Source organism: Balearica regulorum, chromosome 4 (genome assembly GCF_011004875.1).
Source record: "Balearica regulorum gibbericeps isolate bBalReg1 chromosome 4, bBalReg1.pri, whole genome shotgun sequence".
Classification (NCBI taxonomy): Eukaryota; Metazoa; Chordata; class Aves; order Gruiformes; family Gruidae; genus Balearica; species Balearica regulorum.
This window is the reverse complement of record NC_046187.1, coordinates 33,606,691-33,629,956: the sequence shown is the minus strand read 5'-3', so window position 1 is coordinate 33,629,956 and position 23,266 is coordinate 33,606,691. Positions and strand designations below refer to the sequence as shown.

The 23,266-nt window shown below is 38.0% G+C and overlaps 1 long non-coding RNA gene across 5 annotated transcripts in view; it reads right to left on the bottom strand.

The window, feature by feature from the left end:
* The window catches only part of LOC142601718 (uncharacterized), a 188,460-nt gene that overhangs the window by 143,490 nt on the left and 21,704 nt on the right, over positions 1-23,266 (bottom strand). Inside the window, exon 1 of one of the 5 annotated variants that reach the window (XR_012835292.1) lies at positions 17,983-18,058. The exons of the other annotated variants lie outside the window; for them this stretch is intronic. This is a non-coding gene — a long non-coding RNA (uncharacterized LOC142601718). Of the gene's footprint in view, positions 1-17,982; positions 18,059-23,266 lie in introns of those variants that run through there. 5 annotated transcript variants of the gene reach the window in all.

Here is a 23,266-nt window from a genome sequence, read left to right as displayed (position 1 = left end):
CAGAGCTGGACGCAGTACTCCAGGTGGGGTCTCACAAGAGCAGAGCAGAGGGGCAGGATCACCTCCCTCGACCTGCTGGTCACGCTGCTTTTGACACAGCCCAGGACATGGTTGGCTTTCCGGGCTGCAAGCGCACACTGCCGGCTCATGTTGAGCTTCTCATCAATCGATACCCCCAAGTCCTTCTCCTCGGGGCTGCTTTCAATCCATTCCCTGCCCAGCCTATAGCTGTGCTTGGGATTGCGCCGACCCACGTGCAGGACCTTGCACTTGGCCTTGTTGAACTTCATGCGGTTCGCACGGGCCCACCTCTCCAAGGTCCCTCTGGATGGCATCCCTTCCCTCCAGCGTGTCGACCCCACCACACAGCTTGGTGTCATCGGCAAACTTGCTGAGGGTGCACTCGATCCCATTGTCCATGTTGCCGACAAAGATGTTAAACAGTGCCGGTCCCAGTACCGACCCCTGAGGAACACCACTCGTCACTGTTCTCCACTTGGACATTGAGCCATTGACCACAACTCTTTGAGTGCAACCATCCAGCCAATTCCTTATCCACCGAGTAGTCCATCCATAGAATCCATGTCTCTCCAATTTAGAGACAAGGATGTCATGCAGGACAGTGTCAAATGCCTTGCACAAGTCCAGGTAGATGTATCAGTTGCTCTTCCCTTATCCACCGACGCTGTAACCCCATCATAGAAGGCCACCAAATTTGTCAGGCATGATTTGCCCTTAGTGAAGCCATGTTGGCTGTCACCAATCACCTTCTTGTTTTCCATGTGCCTGAGCATAGTCTCCAGGAGGGTCTGCTCCATGATCTTGCCAGGCACAGAGGTGAGACTGACCGGCCTGTAATTCCCTGGGTCTTCCTTTTTTCCTTTCTTAAAAATGGGGGTTATGTTTCCCCTTTTCCAGTCAGTGGGAAATTTGCCGGGCTGCCAGGACTTCTCAAATATGATGGAGAGTGGCCTGGCCACTTCATCCACAGTTCCCTCAAGACCCACGGATGCATCTCATCAGGTCCCATGGACTTGCGCACCTTCAGGTTCCTTAGATATTCTCGAACCTGATCTTCTCCTACGGCAAGCGGTTCTGCATTCTCCCAGTCCCTGCCTTCTGCAACCTGGGCAGTGTAGCTCAAGCATTTGCCAGTGAAGACTGAGGCAAAGAAGTCATTGAGTACCTCAGCCTTCTCCATATCCTGGGTAACCAGATGTCCCCTTTCCTTCTGGAGGAGACCCATGTTTTCCCTTATCCTCCTTTTATCACTGACACACCTATAGAAGCTTTTCTTGTTGTCCTTGACATCCCTGGCCAGACTAATTTCTATCAGGGCTTTGGCTTTCCTAACCTGATCCCTGGCTGCTTGAACAGTTTCTCTGTATTCTTCATAGCATGAATCTCATTGGTAACGTAATTCTTCTGGTTCCCCATTCTTCTTGATTGCACAGAGCATACAATCTTCCACTCAAAATTTTTCTGACTATCAGCTAGTGTGCTAACATCCATTACGGCTAAATTTCTATGTTTGTATCAGTACTGTAACCAAGGTTAAACTAGGCCATAGTACTACTGTTATTGCCACTCCAGTTGTCTGGAGTACTATTTTCCATCACAAAAGTATGTCTGCCTCCAATCTATTACCAGAAATGACTAATAATTCGATGCTTAACACTTTTTCTGTTAAGATGTGTTACTGAATGCTGATCACCATCAGACTTTCCTCAGGCTTCTCATCATCCTTCCTACCTCCTTCTCACCATCTCCCTTGATGGAAGGTATATCTTCCTCAGATCTGTTGGCACTCTGTACTTTGAGTCACTTCCTAACATGGCTGCTCAAGAATTATTTGGGTTAGCTCGGACATACTGTAAAAGAGATTTTCTATTCTGAATCATTTTGACAGAATAACATTAGAGAACATTTACCTGTTCAGTCATGGAAGCCAAATCAGACAGAGCTGAATCTTCTTAACCTGCCCCAAATTCAATATGAACATCATGTCTAACTGCAATCTCACTAGCACCAGTAACCTTCTACACGAACTCATCCTTGCCATCTGCAAGACAAGATGAAAAAAAAGACTTTTCTAGGAGGTATTTTTGTGTGGCAGACAATGTTTTTTCATCCCTGTTAAAGGCCCTTGCTCCCAATGAAACCGGTAGAGGTCCCTTACCTAACTTCAGCATCTGATCTGCGTATCTAGACTTAGTACGAGTACTCAGCATAACAGATATATTTTAGTAGCAGATATATTTTAGTAGCAGCATGATTTCACCTTTAAACTTAAGATGAAGGCAGTGACTGTTGGTGTATTTGGTGTACATAGCAAGGTGTTGGAAATGGGGGGGGGGGGGGGGGTTTGCAGGAGTAGTCTCTGTGAGAAGAAACCAGGGGCTGCCCCATGTCTGACACAGCCAGTTCCAGACGGCTCTGCAACAGACCCACTGCAGGACTCAACTGAGCCAATCAACCAAGTTGGTGGCACCTCTTGTGAAAACATAAAAGGGCAAAAGTGCCAGACAAGCAGAGGAATAAGGGAGGAAAAAAAAAAAGAAAAAAATCAAATCAAATCACATGATGTTCATACTGCTGTGTTCTTACAATGTCAGAGGAGGAAGGGGAAAGAGGTGCTCCAGGTGCTAGGGCAGATACTCCCCTGCAGCCCATGGAAGAGACCACATTGGAGTAGATATCTACACTGCAGCCTGTGGAGGACCCTATGCCAGCGCGGGTAGGTATTTCCCTGGAGGAAGCTGCAGCGGGGTCCCTAGCAGGAACTATGGTTCAGGAGGGACCCATGCTAGAGCAGGGAAAAAGCGCGAGGAGGAAGGAATGGCAAAGAGGAACTGTTACGGACTGAATGCAACCCCCCATCCTTCATCCCCTGCACCTAGGGGTGAACAACTATTCTTTTAATTTTTTTTTTTTGTTTCTCACTATCCAAATCTATTTTAATTGGCAATAAATTAAATCAATCTTCTCCAAGTCAAGTTTGCTTTGCCTTTGACGGCAACTGCTAAGTGATTTCCGTCTATCTCGACCCATGAGTATTTCCATCCTACTTTCTCCCCCCTGTCCTGCTGAGGAGGGGGACAGAGCACATCTGGGTGGGCAGCTGGCCAAGGCCAGCCTACCACTGAACTGAGAATGGCATGGAAAATATGATGACAATGAAGACGATACCAGAATTTGTAATTCATACCAACATAACAAAACATTTGCCATAGAGCTTAACCTTGACTATATGCATTCAAAGCTATTAAGGAGCATAAACAACATTTTTCATTTCAACTGTGCTTGCAGATCTACTGTTTCATATAACAGAATACAGAGCTTGCTCTTTAGTGGGAATATTTGTTTGGATAGCCTCATGAACCCCATTTCAGTGGAAAGCAATTTTGAAAACTCTCATTTGAAGGAAATCTATTCCTGGAAAAATCTTAAGGTTCACTTCTCTTCTGGTCAAAGATGACAGAAGCTTAAAAATCACACCAACATGACTAAGATCCACTCTAAGGCACAAAATCTTTTTCAGCTAAGAATTAATATTTAAAAAAAAAATATTCAAAAGTCTCTGCTGCAATAGCAAGCGCAAAGAAAACAAAACACATGAGGCTTGGCTGTTATGTAATAAATATCTATTCTGCACTTAGTTATGCTGCTTTAAAACCAGACTAATCCAACCGACCAGCAACGTTTCCTGGCATATACTGGTACAACAGGGATGGGAGGGGGGAAAAGCAAAAAAATGCAGAGAGATGCCAAACAATATCATATGAATTCATGCCAATTCTGTTCTTCCTCCACTGAATAAGACTGAGGTGATAATTTTTATGTCAGCTAACAGAAATCTAACTACACCAACTGTATTAGCCAGTTTTGTTAATACAGAGTTTATTACAGATTTTTTCTGACATATACAGTGTAAGACATTGAAGCCCCTTTATTCTATAGGAAGCAGCTCTGTTAGCTATACTATATGAGGGAAACCCTTCCTCAGTATTCTAAAATGAGATATTCCAAGCTTGCCAGTCCCAAATTTACCTATTATTTATTCCATTTATATTTCAAGAGGAAAGCAAGACACACAAAAGAACTAAACCAAAAACAAAACTCTGATCCAAATCTAAAAAGTGATCAGACAACCTCTAAGGTTACTACTCCCTCACATGTCCTTTTTAAGAGGATGAAGCATATTTGACATTTTTTACTATTGCTTCCTTTAAATCTAATGTAATTATACATTTTGAGTTGCATCAACCTTGATTTCAAGAGGGATGATGTCAGGATTTCTTTTTACATTTTGAATTCTATATGTAACCATCTCTGTGAAGCCAGCTAACACAACAGACTTTCAAGGGAAGAGAACTCAATCTTATGCTTAGAAAAATCTTTGAGGTTCACCCAGTATTTTGCATCTGAGACCTAATAAATTAGAAGGATGCAAAAAAAAAAAAAAAGTTCAGATCTTCTAATTGATCTCCTTCCCTTGAGCAGAAAATGTTTTTCTTGGTATTCTCCTACCCTGGAAGGCTTACCTTTTACAAATATTAAAATCTAGGGAAAAGGAGGACGGCTCTCTTTCTTCCACACACACAAAATCATCTATTCCTTCCCTCTGTTCCCTGAAGGGTGTGAATAAGAAAAAAGTCCAATAATAGGAAGGAGCAGAATTTATTGAAGAAATCTAATGAGAATGAAGAGACTGCTAAGAGGGTCAAAAGTTACATGCAGAGCAACCCTTAAAAAGAACAAGTATTAAAATCTTCAGATATTAATCCAACCTGTGACCCTAGTCACCAGTTAAAATATCAAAAGGTATTGCAACATTAACCACCAGACATTTTAGAACAGTTCAAACAGGCTGTGCAAGTCTAATTTAATCTGCCCCCAAATCTGTCAGCCAGTACAGAAAAAATAAGATGGGAAAATTCATCATGACTCAAAACTAAGAGGTAGGTGGGATGAGAATACTGACACTGGCATTTATTATGGAAGAGGATTATTATAATCAGCCCCAGCAAACAATCATCTCTCAATCTGTGTAGAGATGAGCTTTTAATTTTCAGTACGTTAAACTTTTAATGCCAAGGAATGCTCCTAGCCTGAAAAGTATTCCATGCCTGTTTTGTTTCAAGTAGTTCCACCAGGCAAACGGGTGTATGTTTGCACTCGAGAACACAGCTTGGTTCTAAGCTGGTTTTTGTTTTGTTATTCTCCTTGTCTACAGTAAAAGCCTTAAGCTGTTTTTTTAAAAAAAGAAAGGAGCACCAATAAAGAGCTAGTTGTCTTGAACAGAAGCAAACACCTTTGTTTATTTAAAGTTACATGTTACTGTTCCAAATCTAGGCAAGGTATACAGCCTTTCAGTTTCTTTACTCATGATTCATTCTAAAAGATTATTAAAGACCATTACCAGCGTAATTAGACACCAGTGTATTAAATTGGGCCAGAGTCAGTAGTTTTCAGAATTCAGAGCAGTAATGGCAGCCAAAAGTACCTGCTACAATAGTATGCCCTGCACTCAGCCACAATCTGATTCGCAAGCCTCCAACATAAGCAGAATACTTATTAACTACAGTATACTATAGTATAGTTTATAGTATTATGCTATATTACAGAAAGCAATCCTACACAGTTCACACAGATACCATAGAAATACGGACCTTCAGAAACACAAAAGAAATAAGATGGAAGTTATGCTATCCTTTCTCTCAACCAATATTCCTATATATACATTTTTTTATTTCTTTTTAAATTTAATTTCTTCTCTTGCACAGTTATTTTCATCCTAGCTTTGCAGTACTGGAATACTGTTGATGTAATATTCAGTGCACTTAATGTCTGACCCACACCTTTCCAAGATTACCTCATTTTGGACATACTAGGTATTTCAGTCTTGGCTTTGCTCTTCTCTAATATAAAGTAATAATGAGTGCATTTCCATTTGGGAGTATAAAGATGTTAGCAGCTATACTTCACCATTCAGAGGTCATGAAGATGGAAAAAATAATATAATGAATGACTGAAACTGGATGAGTTGCTCCAAAAGGTTCTAAAAGTTAGGATGAATGTGTTATAGAATGAATTTTACAACAAAGACAGTTTTAAAACTACAACATTTTGTCTTGAACTTGTATTTCTTTGGTGTGAGAAAACTATTCCAAAAATTACTCCTCTAAAAGTATATATATTTAAAAACCAAAAATCCCAACCAAGAACACAATGGCACTTAAATGTTTTTCCTTTAAAATTCTAGCCCTGTTTAATTTCCAAATGAGTAGCATTTTTGTGTCATTGGTTTCAATAACAGCAGTAGGCCATTACAGTAAAAGAAAATGCCTGGGGTTTCATACTGACCTGCACCACTTATCTTCCTTTGCTTATGGTTATTAGTTGTTCTGGGCTAGAATATCTTTTTTTAAAGATGAACATGTCTTTAAAAAAATAAAATAAAATAAATAATTGGGAAATACTGTTAAGTATTACCGTCTTGACTTTCTTCCTTTGAGGAAGACAGAATTAAATCTCTCCAAATGGAAGTTACTGTCTTTCCCCTTAAATTTATTTGATTACTAGGAAACCTTAGATCTAATGGGATGTAAAAGAGATGAAAAGCAGTATTAGCTGATGTGTATCAAATCCACTCCACTTTTATCAAGCAGCTCTAAAAAGTTATTAGTGCTGCACTGTGGAAAGAATACAGGGTGCTTCTATAACATGCTTTCATTATTCATTGACACAATTCATGCCTTTACACATTTTTTTAACATTCTCTAGGCATAGGTGAAGCAAATATTGGGATGGCTAGATATTTTTTAAGACAGAATACAATTTGAGAAGTGACACCAATTTAGTATTGACTGTCTTCTGACTGAATTTAGTCACTTCATTACTAAAATAAAGGTGGTACTATGCTTTTTAAAAAAATGCATACTTTTCACAGAAGAATGTGAAAAACCTTACCAAGACTGGTTCTTCTAATAAGATTTTAAAATGTGTCCCTGCACAGAAAATTAATTTAAATTAAGATAGAACAACTACGAAGCTGTCATTGCTTCATAAAAGAGCCAACTATCCTAAGGAAGGGATCTTTTGGATTATCTAATACTGTCTCTGAGCGAAACATCAGGGACTTCACGTAATACTTCCCATACTGATATATTTTTGTGTCTGCTGAGCTATTGCCATAGTACCTCATTACATAAACTCTGCTACCATCTGATTGTACATAACATCAAAACATATTTCCTAATTGCTAAAGTGAATTTGATCTCTTAGCTTCAACCAATGGTTCTTCACTGTACTTTCAGTATCGGGTTTAACACACGTTTCTACTTCATTATATTTTTCCCTTCTAAATGTTTTTATGCAGACATATGGGTCCATCCGAAAGAAAACTGAAGAAGCACTTCCAAATTTCAGCCAAAGCTAAGACACGATGCAGTCTCACCTTCTGTCCTAGCAGGAAGTGGAATTAGTAGGACATAGGACTTGTATAAGGTTAGCTGCAGGTGGGGATGTATCCCACTGTCTTCATCTGGGCTCCTCATTAAAACTCCCGCCAGTTACATTAGCCAGCAGTTCTGCTCAACTCTGGCCAAAATATACACACGGGGATCCCTAAGAAAATTTTAAGAGCATATTGATTCTACTGCAGGAATTCACTGTGTCACTTAATGCAGGTATTCCTTGCGGCACAACCCTTTACAAACTTTTCCCACTACATTACTCCTTTCTGCACTATAGGAACATAGAAGATCTAACTGAGACTGAGCCAGATAATGCAACATCTATCCCCAAAAAGGCAGGAAATTACATGACTGTTTATAGCCCAAGACAGCCCAGGCAAAGACTTAAACAGTCCCTGAGTTGCATCTAATTGGCAGCTTTCCAGTCTAAATTCAGAAGGTTGCAGTTGTTGAGCACAAACTCCACTGCACACATATCACCAGTAGGTCTTATATCCCAGTACTCATGAAGCAACTACAGCATCATGCACGAGGCATGGCACTCTGCTGCCTTTGCAGTCACAGTCCTAGCAGTGGCTCACGTCATAAAAATCCTCTGCTGGTACGTAAAATAATACCCCATTCTGACTATACTTTCATGGGTTTGTGTGTGCATTATATCTCAAAATGTACTAAAAGTTTTGCGCTTACTGCCAGACCTACACATTCAGCCTCAGATTTGAAAGTCAAGGCATGTTAATTGTAATGATAAGGTGCTTTAAGTAGAGGCTAGCTGTCTCCTGGAAACCTGATTGCATTCCGTAGCAATGCTGGTAAGCCTCATAAATATTGAGCTGATCATGAGGACACTGAACACACTCCAGAAAAGTACTAGTGAACAGCCATGCAAATGTTAGTTACTTCACTTCTACATACTCTCAAGACTCAGTTACCCTATCATTTAACAAACTCTGCACCTGAAGAATTTACGGTGCTATAGGGAATGGTATCTACACAAACACATGATCATGTCAATCAGCATCTAACATATGCTATACCACAGCATTCCAGCACTGTAATAATTACTTCATTTGATCATATCAACTAACAGTTTCTAAAGCTGTTAATAAACTTTAATTAACAAAAAAATGGAGTCATCCTATTTCAGGCGATATGGTCTAAAAGATGAAAGGTCAAGTAGAAAGATTTTTTTTTTAAGTGTAAGGAAGGAAATTATTTACCAAACAACAACAACAACAAAAAGTAACTCGTGAAATAGTGGCATTTTCATGGACTAGTAACTTTTTTTTATGGTGACAGATAAACACAAGATTAATTTACTATGCTATTTGGAAATATACGGAAATTGAATTAATCTGCTGTAATTGGTCTTTCACTTTACCATATATTTAGATGCCCTATTCATTTGTAAGCTGATGAAACATTATCCGAACATTGAATGCTGCTTTGGTGGATGTTTTGGCTAAATAACTAAGGATACGGTAGCACAGAATCATATCGTATACCCTGTTTACTACGGCCCAAAGACAAAATTACTGGTCCTGGTATTTCAGTTATCTGGAATTCCTGTGCTCAGGAATTTTCCCATGGCTGTTTCTAATACAGAGGGGTTTAAAAGACAACCTTTAGCAAGTTAGCTATACATTACTCTGCACTTCACTACCCCAAGTCTAGGACTTTGGCACAAGGGGTTAAAGTATCTCTACACTATCACTGCAAAGATGAGAGTTGAAGGGAAATGCAAGAATAAAATCCACACATTCATTTCATGAATTTGAGAAAACAAAGGTAGAGTTTGCAGAAAATTAGTAAGAATTAACTGAAAAAGGGAATGCAAAGTGGCTTTTTTAAAAGGACTTTAAACTGCTGTGTGGACTCTCACATTCAGAAATAAAATTGCTTGAATTCATGTCTAAATCAAAATTTTGGCCAAATTCTGAGGAAAGTGGGCACATTCATTTATTAGAAGTCTAATATAACAGCAGCACTCTCACAGTTCGGTAATTTGCATGAGTTATCATAAGCAGATTAATGTAGCTGAGACCAAAGATTTGTGTTCCTCTATCACTTGCCAGACACATTATTCTTCAAGTTCTCACAAACTCATACACAAATACGTTAAGTTCTGTGCTGAAAGTCTCACACTACAAGCAGAGGTACAAGCACGTTCTGATACACTTCAGACAGATTAGTATTAATTCTCCTCTATAATCATACTGAAATCAAGAATTAGCTTTAGCAATAGAAGATGATAGAACTTCTACCATATTTTTCTGCTTCACGTGCTTTTATTATGGATCAACTGTGGTCTATGATCTTTCAGAAGTATTTCACACATGCAATGTATCTCACTTTTTTAAAGAGCTATGTGGGTATTAATATTGAGGCCAGCAATAGAGAAATGCAAACTGTGTGCATACTTCACCCTATGTGTCAAGCCAATCTACGACAGGCAAAGTTAGCAAAACAATAGTTTCATTAGATTTAATTTGTCTATATTCTGTAATTTCGCACATAGTTGCCTACTTCTAAAATAAAAAGTCTTACATAGATGGAAACAAGTCTTAGGTGTGAATATACCTTATATATTGATTTTGAAAACTGACAACGGTGTAATTTTGAATCATATTTTCTAAAAGCAGGGCTAAACAAGAAGTCAGAATTCATCAATATACAGAATCTGAAATATACACATTCAAATCAAAAATGGCAAGAAAATAAAAAATAGTCAGGGAATTAAAGACACAGCATACATACTGTGGCCCAGAAAGTAACTGTGAATGCAACATCTGTTAAATTCAAACTTAGTTATTATACAAATGATATAATAAATTACTTTGTTCTTTATGAAAGCATCAGACTAAAAGATCTACGATGAACCAAGTCCCTTTCTTAACTAAGTAGCTGTATGGCTTGGCACTTTCCACGGGAGGAGTTTGGAATCATGATACAGCCAAGCTTCCAAAGGACTTGTGTGATTGGCATACAAGCCAAAGCATGTAGCACTGTAGAAATTTGAATTATTTTTAGCTTGTTATACTCTCATATTGCTATAAAACTCTGTTAGTGGACAAAGAACCAAATATGCTAGATATTGCGCACAACTTCAATGTTTAAGAAGTGCAAGCTACAAGACAAGAAGCAAATGATCAGGGAGTTCAAAGATCAGGAGGCAAGCAGTTGCTCCATTCAATAATCAGTACTCTTGGTTCTGTGAAGAAAATGTTACTTTTTTTTTTTTTTTTTTTTAATTTAAGGCATCCCAACAGAGAACTTAAGACAGTATTTGAAATGTGATAAGGTAGTTCTGTGGATAATTATAGAATGCATCTCCCAAGCATAGGAGACACTCTGGAAGAAAACAGAAAGGTGCTTGTGTAGAAATGAAGTGACAAGACAGACTAGCAGCACCGGCCAACAGATGGCTCAAAATCAAATTAAATATGGTATATAGGGAAGCAGATAGCCCTGAAGGTCTCAAAAGCAACAACTAACTTGTATGCAATGGAATTTAGTTGGGGGAGGGTATCAGGAAAAAAGATTCAATTTCTTGTACCAAGAAAATAAAGTGTCACTTTTCAAGGAATTACTATTTCAGCTGTACAAAATTCCGTAACAGTATCACATAGCTTTTTCCCTCCACATATTTCTTTAAGAGGCTTAGAAAAGGGAGATAGTCATGAGTCACTGGCTTTATTGGACTCAAATCTTTATGATCTAAAAGAGAGATAAATGGAGGAAGGCAGAAAGTAAAGACTTCTCTTCCTGCCTCTAACGACAGCAGTTAGGACCCTTGAACAGTTCAAGAAGCTGCAGCCTCCAAAATGCACTTCCACACTTGCCTGGCTTGACAGGATATGGGTTTGATTGGTTTTTGTTTGGTTGTTTTGTTTTTGTTTTTGTTTTTTTTTCAAAAGTGAGAAAACTAGAGGATTTAACGTCTCACTAAAAGTTACGTAGTGGCTGAAAGCCAAGACAACAGCAATAGCCATTGCTTTCATACCTGTAGCACTTCTGTTGCAACAAGAACAACATATTACAGCAGAATATATCTGTGTTGAGTTCAGTGTGGTCTACATGAGTAAGGAACATAAGGTAAACACATGTGACAAAGACCTCCTTACAAAAGAAATGCTGTAAGATGAGACCTTAGCCACGTCCTGGTTTCAGCTGGGATAATTTTCTTCCTAGCAGCTGGTATAGTGCTGTGTTTTGAATTTAGGATGAGCATAATGTTGATAACACACTGATGTTTTAGACATGGCAGTTTGTGCCCACTTCCCACAAAATTAATGTCTGAGGAAGAATATTTAAAAGCTAAAAAAAATCACCACTACACTCTGCATCCCAGAGCTACAAAGAGATGCATTGCTGAGATTACGTCTGGGTTTTCCTGCCAAGAAATTCTGGACACAAACTACTTAAGAACTTTCAAAGGAGTGGCAGAGATAATCTATTTTGTTCTGGTCTTATTTTTCCTTAATAACCATATTTTACATTACTACCCTTAGAAAATGATCTAGCAACCATGCCTCCACATGGGAATAACATTAATTAATACACTTTTTTTGTTTATCAGTAGAACATTCTTATCTTACATTAATGTCAAAAATTTCAGGACAAAAAAATATTTACAAGGAATTAATTATTCCTTAAGTATACAGAGGAAATTAAGAGGTACCAAGAGTTTCAGTACTGCCAGCCTGGTGAAAACCAATGGTCACAATATCCTCTCTTGCTTACCAATTCTGAAGGAAGCACCCATAGCAGTAGCCTTTTTCTCATACATTGATAGCTCCTAGTTTCCACCGTTTCTTAATGTGACCAATGTGAAAGTACCTATGCTGGAGTCTTAACTGCTTTGCTTCAAAGCTGACAAAAGATCTGGAAGCCTACTTGTCTTAAAATTTTGCCAGAATTTCTTTGGCACAGATGGGCTGGACAAGACATGACTACTGATCAATCATTGCTAATGCTAAATAAAAAAGGGCCTAATATATTTTAAAATTAATTCTAAACTTCATTTCTCTTTACTAGAGTTCCAAACTCTTGAATCTCTTTACGGTTTGGGGTGGGTTTGTTTTATTATTTTCATTTTATTTTCATGATGCTTCATTTTACTCCAAACTTCACAGAAAGAGAGAACAAAAAAACAACCAACAAACACCACACCAAAAATACCTCGAAACTTTGGAAAATATAGGTTCAAATAAATGTGCAAAAATGAACCCACAAAACAAATGTGTATTCAGAGTTTTGCTGTGCTGATCACTAACCATTTTAACAGTGTAACTAGGACACTTGGAATTGAAAAGACCAAAGGGAGAAATCAGTCTTTTGGAAGATATTTATCCTCCAGGGTCCGTAGCTAGTTAAAAGTTTAGTGAACGATCCTAAAGACCTGAGATAGCACTAAACCACCCTCTGGAACAGCCTCCTTCCCTTAACACTGATTATGGATGCTTATAAAGTGGAATAGGTGAATAATCCCAACCGTGCCTATTCTTACATACGTAATTCCTGAGCCATAGGCATTTTGAGATTGACGTTCACATTTCCCTATTTCTACATTGAAGATATGCTTCTATGAATAAAATAATTTGGATTTAATGAAAGAGTCTAAATTCACTTTCTATCTGTGCTGGAACTGATTATCTTCAAACACACATAATAAGCCAGAACTAAACACAGAGAGATTGACTTATGCTTTGTTAACACTCTTTCTTTTATCACTCGAGATGAAGATAAATGCATGTTCATCTTTGTGTGTTTCTTTGCACAGTTTTTTGCCACTTCTGCACTGTTTTGAAATGCACACTATGAGTTTCAAATCTCTTTGCTGCCTCTATTTTCAAGTCTCAGCAGTTCAGAATATATGAATTACCAAATACTACATAACCACCAAATAGTTTGGGTCCAGATTCTTGGACACATTCCAGCTATTTTGCATTTTTGTAACTTGCAACTCCTGGTATCTGGCCCCTTGGAATTTCCTCTTATGTAGGGAGAATCTTTCAGTGGTAGAAAATTACTGTGGGCAAGAGACACCTCGGATCACGCATATAATGGATTTTCCTTTTCACAGCCAGTGTGGAAAAATACATGAAGTAGATATCTACATATTTCATGCTTCTAGATTCCAGCTGGATCCTACTAAGCACTTGTTTCTGCAAAGCAGACCAATGTGGGTACCTCCACTGACTCCAAATACCTTACTGCATCTAGATAGGGCATTTTCCACAGCAGTAAGAGATACAAACTTTCTCAAGACAGATGAAAGAGCTGAACTAGTTATCTTGCTGCACATTTTATCCACTACATACACAAAGGGCAGTATTGCCATTGGGCACTTTCTCCACAGGCTGTCCACTGAAATTGTTGAGGGTTACAAATAAATAGTTCACCCTGAATGTACAGATATACTGACAAGTTAGGAACATGAAAAACTGCCATAGCTTCCTCATATCAAAGAGAAAGTAATATCCATGCGAAGGTAACCCTGACCTGGGGACACACTAACATTGTATCAACATAAGAAGTTGTAGAAACAAGCAATATGATATAACAACAGAAGGGGGGTACCAGGTTAATGGAATTGTTAACCATGGCAGAAATTACCTGGGCAATAATATCCCAAATACCAAAGGTATAAAAATCAGCAAAATCAGGATTAATGGGGAAAGAGTAAATGTTTATTTTAGAGGATACAAAAGGGGCAGAGAGAAAGAAGTTGCAAGGGGAAAAGGGGGGAAAATTACTATAAAAGATAGCAAAATCATTCAGCCAGAATTGACCAGAGTACCTGTCAAGCAGTCACGTGCTTGATCACCACAGTTTGCACAGGTCAATAAAACCACTGTTTCCATCATGCTTGCCTCTGACTTACTTGCAGAGTCACAAGCGAACACATTTTCCCCAGCATCAGCGAGGGAATACTTGGAGCACTCTGTCTAACGTCAGCATGGAAACAGCTCACCTCTTCCTCTCTTACAGAAAATATTTGCAAAATTTGACAAATCTAGGTCAAATTCACAACACTGCAACAATTTCAAACTTGGTTTTTTAGCAAACTTAGTGTTCAACACAAATAATAACTACTCTACACATACTAGTCCTTTTATAATTCTCAGTGCATGAAGTCTTCTACAGAAAACGTATAAGCTTTGTTACACAGGAAACTTCGGAAAGTTTTCTAAGCTAAGGACATTGTTTGCTACATTCCATAAAAATAGAGCTACTTATGACGAGGGAGAGGAAACGGATTGCCAATTATATGCTTAGCAGCAGGCCTGTCACAGACAACAGCACCATTCTCAAAATATTGACACCAAATCCATCTCAAAAGGAAACATTTTCTACCAGGATAAGCACTCAGAAAAACCCAGGGACTGATCTAAATGTGACTATAGCATTCTAAACATCTGAGATTTACAAAAAGCAGGCTTTTAAATCTCAACTTGTGCTCCCATCTGACCTTTTCAGTTTTCTTGCCTGGAGAAAACTTTTAGTTTGAATTATTTGATCTTCACTGATTCTAGACCCTCCTGATTTTAGATAATTATAATTCTTCCATTTTCTTCCAGGAAGGTAGTTTCCAGTTCAATGCACACTTTAGGCACTTTAAAGCTTACATGAGCCTAAATCAACACTATTGGCAAAAGGACCACTAGCCTTTTGTGTCCCCTCCCTGTACACCTGCCTCTCTGCTGGCACATGCATTCAGTGAGCACGATCTGGAGCTGTCCTGAAGTAATGTAAACAACTTAGGATATTTGTCAGGTTAGTTTTTGAATCCAGATCAACTCCAAGATCCTCCATTGCATAGCCTCACAAATATTTGTTTATGCATAGGGAAGGGGCTGTATGGGGCTCCTTCAAGAGCAGTGCCAGTTTATGTCAACTTTTAGCATATGAGAAGCCAAGAAGCAAGAATTGCCCTAAGTGCAAGACACTTTTAAAAAGAAAGAAAGAAACAAAAAAAACCCCCCACAAACACAAAACAAAAAACCCAACACCAAAAAAACCCAACCAAACAACAAAAACACTTAAAACCTAGAATTAGTCTCAAGAGATTTGAAACCTAATTCTACAGATTAAAGACGTTTGGACTAGTGACGCTTAGGCAAGCTATTGAACTGCTTAGTCTGCAATTACCTCTTCATTCTTAAAGCCTTTATTTGGGTGTGAATCAGCAAGACAACAGCAATGACAAGTTTGCATCAATTCACTGTTGATAACTTTGGATTAAATGAGTTGAAAATTTACCCCAGTGTAAGGCTGAATAATTGTAACTAGGACAAACAGAAGGTCTCCTTGCCTACTTTAAAAAGGTTTGCATTAGCATAGCTATTACCAATGGCTTTGCGTTAGTACAGCTATACCAAACAGCAAAGCCCAAGTAAAGTGATGTTCAGGATGTCACTTAGACTTCAGCTGAAATCTGTTTTCTCTTGTTAATCAAAGCCCTTTTGGTTGTTTCTACTTAGATCGCATCTAGGGATCTTTAAGACCTGATTTTCAAAGGTTTGAGTCAGTTTAACAGGGAAAAGGCAAAAAGACTTCAGAGGAGAAAATCAATTGTTGGAAACTCACTGTTTTTCTGAGAGATTTAAGTTTCACCTCAGCGTAAGACTCTCATTTAGGAATACTTTTTAATACCACTACATTTCAATTTAAAAAAAAATACAGGTTTTGTTACATAATCAAACCAGAGGCTAAGCATCTTCTCAGCAAAGACAGAAAAACTTTAATATATTACCCAATCCTCCTATATTTCATATAAAACTTAACCATATAGTGTACAAAACCAAACACTCACAGAAAAAAAATTGGCACAGCAGAATAAAATCCCAAAGAGTTCTTAAATGCTTTTATAGTTTCCACCATATCATGAGAATTATCAGAGAGGCCATAAATGGCAGATTTCAGTTTATATAAACTTGTTCCAAAAGCCACAGATAACTCTGTTCTAACTTCTCACAGAGAAACTAAAGGCCCTGCCATTAGGATTTGTAGCAGGAAATACTGAGAGCACGCACAAGAATCTCCCCTAACACTTCTCTCTGGAAAAAGTGTTTCCTTATCTGATCAATGTGTCTTAATGGCAGGCAAAAAATTAATAAAGTTTCATTCAGTTTACACAAGCAATTCCAGAAATCTCTTTCTAAAAGTGTGGGGAAAAGTTCCCAGATCCATCCAGGCTTTGTACAGCTCTTGCCATAAATCACAGCAAACCCACAACTGCTCTCATCTACGTACAGCTGCCATGTATATGTTGAACATGCTACACAGATCCTTGGCTTTTTTCCCCTCCTTCACTTGCTAGATACTATCTACAAGAACACTTATTTACAAAGGAAATCCTTGGTCTTCAGATCCAGGGGTTTAATGGCTTCTTTCTCAGAGGGGAAAAAAAAAAGTCTGTCTCGCTCAGAAATAATGGTAACAATGCTCAGAGAAGGAGATGCCGACAGAGCAAAAACTTAAAATGAAAAGGACAATTACTCAAGGGCGTAAAGGGAGGCAAGTAAAATGTTCCAATCAAGTCCTGAGGGAGGATTTGGGATACTCTGAATCTTATTCATCCTCATACTCCTGATCCATGGCTGACTGCAGCACATTCAGAAGAGTAGCCTCTCTTACCATTGTGCAAAATACACAAACAAACCCAGGTATTTTCATGCTCTACCACTACATCAGCAAAAGTTCACGTTATATGGCTCCTTAAGGTAACATTAAAAATACACAAATCCCTACAAAACAATACAACCCTGTACTGTTATACCACAATTTAAACAAAGCTTATTCAACTGAACTCTTATAGCAAACTAACTTTACAGAAACAGAAGCTACTTCATACACAGTGAAAAGGCTTCTTCACAAACACCCTTAAGTGAGGCATCATCTCTTCTAAGGCAACAATGGCACTGTGCATTAAAACAGCACAATGTCTAACTTTTGTTCAAAAGTGGTTATTAAATCTCTATTTTCAACCAAATACAATTTTTAACTGGTCTTTAGAATTTATTTCTAGGTACTAACCTAAAGGAAGAAAACTGTCTCCCACTCAAAGCAAATCCAGCAGCCTTTTACTAGCGCTAATAGATGTTCTACTGAAGAATGTCAGCCATGACTCAGACTCAATTCCTCCAAACAGGAGATGTTAAGCTTTGGCATTTGGGAAGCCCTGCAATCATTAAGATCTAAGTTTTATTACCCCTCCACCCACCCCACCCCCCTTGTTTCCCTATGTTTTAAAGTGGAAAAATAATATTCTCCTAGCAGCAGCAGCTTTCAGATGGAGCTGGGCCTTTAAGAAAAAGATCAACTAAGACACATAATAATAAAACAACAAGAAAAAAAAAAAAACAAGAAACAGGACCTGGCAGAAAACAAACCACAAGCTAGACAGCATTGTTTCTGTGACTAATATTTAAACTCTGTTACAGCTACACAAAGGAGAGTAACAAGGAACCTGCAAGAATTACAGTAACAGTAAACTCACAGAAGTCATTGTTCATTGTGGGAGCCTCACAGCCAGCTCCAGCCTTCTCAGCAAGGCACTGCCAGATCCCTCATGCTGAGCTGAAAGGAATTTCCATATTTTAAAAGACCTAAGCATGGAAAGTGAGCTATAATATTTATTTGCCCTTTAAACAACAAACACACACACAAAACAACAGGTTACACGTACACAGAAAGGAGTGTCAGGATGCACGCCAGCTACACCTTTCCTGTCAGAAGCTAAACAGGGGAAGGCATTTTTAAGAACCCACCTAGAAAAGAACAAGAGCCCATCTTTGGTCCCAGCACCCAAGTAGGAATAAGACAACCAGTAATTCTAAGTACTTGCTTGATGTAAATCACATAAAAAGTCAGCTGATTAGGTCTAGCCAAAATTCAGGCGTCCTGCAGATGTGGAAATAAATAGAGAAGAGCCATTTTCCACAGGTTCAGAGTGCTGCCCCTGCAGGGAGGCTGGGTTCAGCCCAGCTGACAGCGTTCTCAGTGCCATTACAGAGACCTTTTTTATTGGATCTCTGAAATTTAGGACAATGCATATAGTCGTGTCAGCTCTCTTTATTAAGGTCCTTCCAGAGATTTGTTTGACACTGTATTTTTTCACCAGATCAAAGCATTTTATATGTATGTTAGGCAAAGTAGAGAGCATGCTGTACTTTTCCCCTTTCTCTCGAAGTTTGAAACAAAGCATGAAGAACCAAGGTACGAGCCATTTATCTGTCAAATAAAGATCAAGGATGATTAAGAGCCTCTGGCAAATAAAGATCAAGGATAGTAAAGGGCCTCTGGCAAAGCTGATGGTGCAGTCTCTCCCCATCCAGCTTTAAAAAGGATTGATACAGAGGCCCTTACTACTATTACAAAACAGAATTTTTTGAAAGTTTGAATTCATCCCTCTAAGATCCATGAAGTTCAGTAACTGTTCTTCTGGCTATGGTAACTTCTGCTTTTTTCCTTTCTGTGATCTTCTGTAATATTTGAATTAAAATGTCTGCAATGGCTGTTCAGTAGTAGGCTACTAGCTGACATTAATAACCATACTGCTACTCTGAAATGTTGTGTTCCTGCTCTTAAAGAAGAAAAAAAAAAAAACAAACCCACCACAAAAAGCCACAAACAACTGAATGAAATAATTCACACTTCTGCCTGCCAGCTTATGTTTGCAGCCTGATCAAAACTCAGATTCACAGGTTTAAGGTGCTTAAGAGCTGATGTATGAACCCAGCTCTACAGATATCCATAAGTAAATGCTGATCATAAAGAAAAGAGTTGATCACAGGGAAACAAACAACCAAAAAAGCCCATCAACTTTAATTTCTACTGAACATTTGGATTACACTAGAAAAGAAACACTACAGCAATGTCTCTAAAGACTGCAGTTGGGGGACTCTGTTATAGTCTTGGGATGCTTTAATAGATGACAATGCCAGACTGATTAGAAGTTATCCAGCTGAACATTTTGCTGCCACATTAGTGATTAGTGAAAGGGAAATAGGTTGTAATTGACAAATTTTTTCTTCTAAGAAAAAAAAAAACAACCTCAGGAACAGGGAAAAGGGTTTTGCTTCAAGCTTTGTTTTAACACAGAAAACAAGAGATTTATACCTGAAGTATTTAAGAATAAAACAAATTTTATTAACTCCAAAAGGTAGTTTAAGAATTGCATTCACTGGAAAGAATTATTTTTTTATTCCTTTTCAGGATAGAAACACACATTGTTTTGATTGTAAGGAAAAACTTAATTTCTTCCCACGTGACTACATCTCCTATAATTAACATAGTATCCTCGCCTGTTCTTCATCTCTTAGGGGATGCTTGTGGGAATTCCAGGATCTGCTGCCTCTTAAAGAGATGTAGCTGTGGTCCTCTGAGGAGGGTGGAAGAGAACTTCCAATCCTAACAAGATCCCAAGGAGTACACCTCAGATCTAAGATTCCAATACTTCAATGCACATTTTAAGTAAAAAAAACCCAAACAAAAAAACTCAAACCCACAAAACATCATCCATCATTATGCAGGACATTTTTGTGAAATATCTTCATCATTTTTACCCTAGCTGAAAAAATACGGAGTGAAATTTCAGCTAGACCTAATTTCTTCATACAGAGCCAAGCACAAAATACAGGGAGATCTCCACATAACTACATTCTTCACTCTAATACAGGAAAGTCACCTTCATTTGAAAGCATTATAGTCTTTGCTGCTTAACAAAAGGATTAAGAACCACTCAGTTAACTTGTCTGTATCAAAGTCACGACCAGTAGTGGTCCTCAGCACAGCAAAGCAGTGAACAAACCTGGTTATTCCATGCTAGGGGAGGAAAAAAATTAATTCCATTAAAGCTGACGGTAGTGTTTACTGCTAATATTACCAAAACATCTACCACTGCCTCTCACTTCAGATGTTGCCTCTGGTTTAGCAACTCTAGTAGGAATTGTGTCTCAAAGTACACTGAACATTTGTCATTCACCAAGGCTTCTTTTCTGGAAGTGTATCATAAGAATAACTATATATTGCAAGAAACTTTGGCATCTGAACAACTATAGTCTCTGCCTTTGACTCATTGAAGCTCATTCAAAATTTCCTAAAAGCCACTGAATGACAGTTTCAGACTAAACATACTGAGAACTTCGTACAAGGTACTCACAACTGAGTAGGACCCTGCATACAAATAACGAGCAGAACTGCACCAAAATCAAGTAGCAAGTACAAACCACACAGCAATGTTATGCTTTACACAGATGCAATCTTCCCTGGTTCAGTTAGTCATGATCTAAATTTTCACTGCATGTATATTTTTCTTATGGAGAGGCTCTATATTTGTTTGAATGTCTTCCTCCTCTGTTTTTGGTTGTTTTGGGGTTTTTTCATCTGCCTCATTCTTGGATTTCTTTTTACCTCTAATCTAGAGCAGTATTCAGAAGAATCACTGTACACATATGGGAACCTACATTTTAAAAACTGATCTGCAAAATCTGAAATGGAGCCAGACATTGTGTTTATGGACAAAGCCTTGGAAATCAAATTTTGGCATGAATTATAGAATACCTAAGTACGTTGGAGTGGACCCTGTGCATCATAATTCAAATTATTCATATTCTAATGCATTGTAAACTAGTATGAAAATTAATTTACAGAACAGATAAAGGTCACGCAGCTATGGAGAAAACAGAAGCAAATGGACATTTTGTTCCTTCTCGAAGAGAATAAAACTGCACATTGTGGACTGTTCATCAGATTTTTTTATCAAACAGGTAAATACAGCAAAAAATGGAAATCAAACCTGTTGTCTCATCAGCTTTAAATAATTTTCTTTTTTAATATCTACCTTTCAGACCTTATGAACACTTATTTACCTGTCTGTAGTTAAAGCAATAGCATAATGTTCAGAAATGCCTTTTTTATTTTTAATGTGGTACTCTGTGTCAGAATTACAAAGCTTTTTAGGTATCTAAAAAATACAGTCAGGCACCTATGTGTAGATTTTCAATTCCTGTCTTAAAATAAAAAAATGTAACTTTTTCTCAACTCTTTGAAATAAAACAAAACCAAGGACTGGCAGGAACTTCTTCTTAAAAGATTATTCTAGTTTGTAGATAACAGACAGCAAAGCACCTTTCTTGGAGCTGCTGGCAGGTAGCTAGGCTCTAGAGGAGAGTGGAAATCAAGATAGAGTGGAGATAAAGACAGAAGCCACCACAGTGGTTTCTATTTGCTCTAGACACCTCCTTAAGCAGCATGTGAGTTTCTTTGCATAGCTTTTCAGAGATGCCGCCTTCCTCCCTGTTGCCTGCATCCTTTTTATGTGACTTAAGCACCTCCTTCTAAATTCTGGATTCTGTTTCCCATGTCGATATCTAAAAAATTAGGGCCCTGCAGAACATATTTCAGAAGCTCTTATTCAAACAATTCATATTTTGTAAAAAACATCATTTTAAGTGGCAGCAGAGTAACTACATTTAGAAAGATAGAGAGGAAGACAGGAAAGCTATTCAGTAACAAAACAGACAATACATGTCAATTTTTTGTACATTAGAAGCAACACTACACATCTTTCTTCATCTACAAAAAGAACAGAGTCAATGATTTAGCTCTTTGTCCAGAGGCAAAAATGATTAAAACATTGAACTGGATACTTCTTGAGTAAAGTGATGGAACTGTTCATGCAGAGAGCATATATATTTATTACAAAAGGGCATGTAGCAACATATACACAGCTACCATTGTGAAACCATGAAGAACTTCTACAAGTCCTTTGGTAATTCAACAAAACAAACCACCTTGAGACAGCTAAAACTCTCAATAAATGTTGAAGGTTCACTTTACACCTCTGAGATGCCATTTTGCTGAGTCAAATAAATCTTAGGTCTCAAAGGTGAACTGAAATTTCAGAACAAGTGCACATGCCTGGGACACTCTTAAATTTAAAAGGTTTTAAAGTGATTTAGAATATCACAAATGCTTGTATGTATTGATGTTGCAGTGTCCAAACAAACTGAGCTCGAGAGGAAGTGAATCACAGTCTTTTTATAACATGTTCAGAGGGCTCTCAAAAAACCAGCAGGGTACATAAAATTCAAATGACATTAACTCCTCTTAGAAAATGGGGCTATACAACTGCAGCAAGATCCATCTTTTAATCAAGTAATTTAGTTATTGCCACAATGACTCCATTCATCTCGAGATAAGAAATCATACTGGAATAGAAAGCCTTGCTAACTTTAATTCCTGCCTGCAGGCTGAGGTCCTGCAACACACAGCACAGTCCCACTGACCTCTCTTGAAAGTCGAGGCTTGTGCAGCATTTTCTGGTCACAGGCCATATGACAGCACTTCCATAGCTTTCAAGTTACTGTGTTCAATGTAACAGTTAAAAAGGATGTTTCTGGTTTGTTCAAATTTAATATACTAATAGTATTCTGCTTCTGTAAAATTTAGAAGCATATAAATAACAAACCATTACAGTGACAACTACCGAATTTCTATGTTTATAGAAAACTGGCAGTTCATTAATATTAAAGTGTGCTGTTAGCAACAAAGTACAACATATAGATGCTATTTTCCTAAGATAGGGAAACAGTAACCATCACTGAAATAATTCATTATTTATAGACCTTTGAATTTTAAAGCCACATGACTGCACTACAGTTTTTTCCATTAAAATTCAAAAAAGTATCTGTTTGTTATCCTTTGATGAATGTGCTAAAGGCAATGGAAACAGTAACTACTGCTGACAGATTTCCCAATGATATAGGCGGTATTTGCCA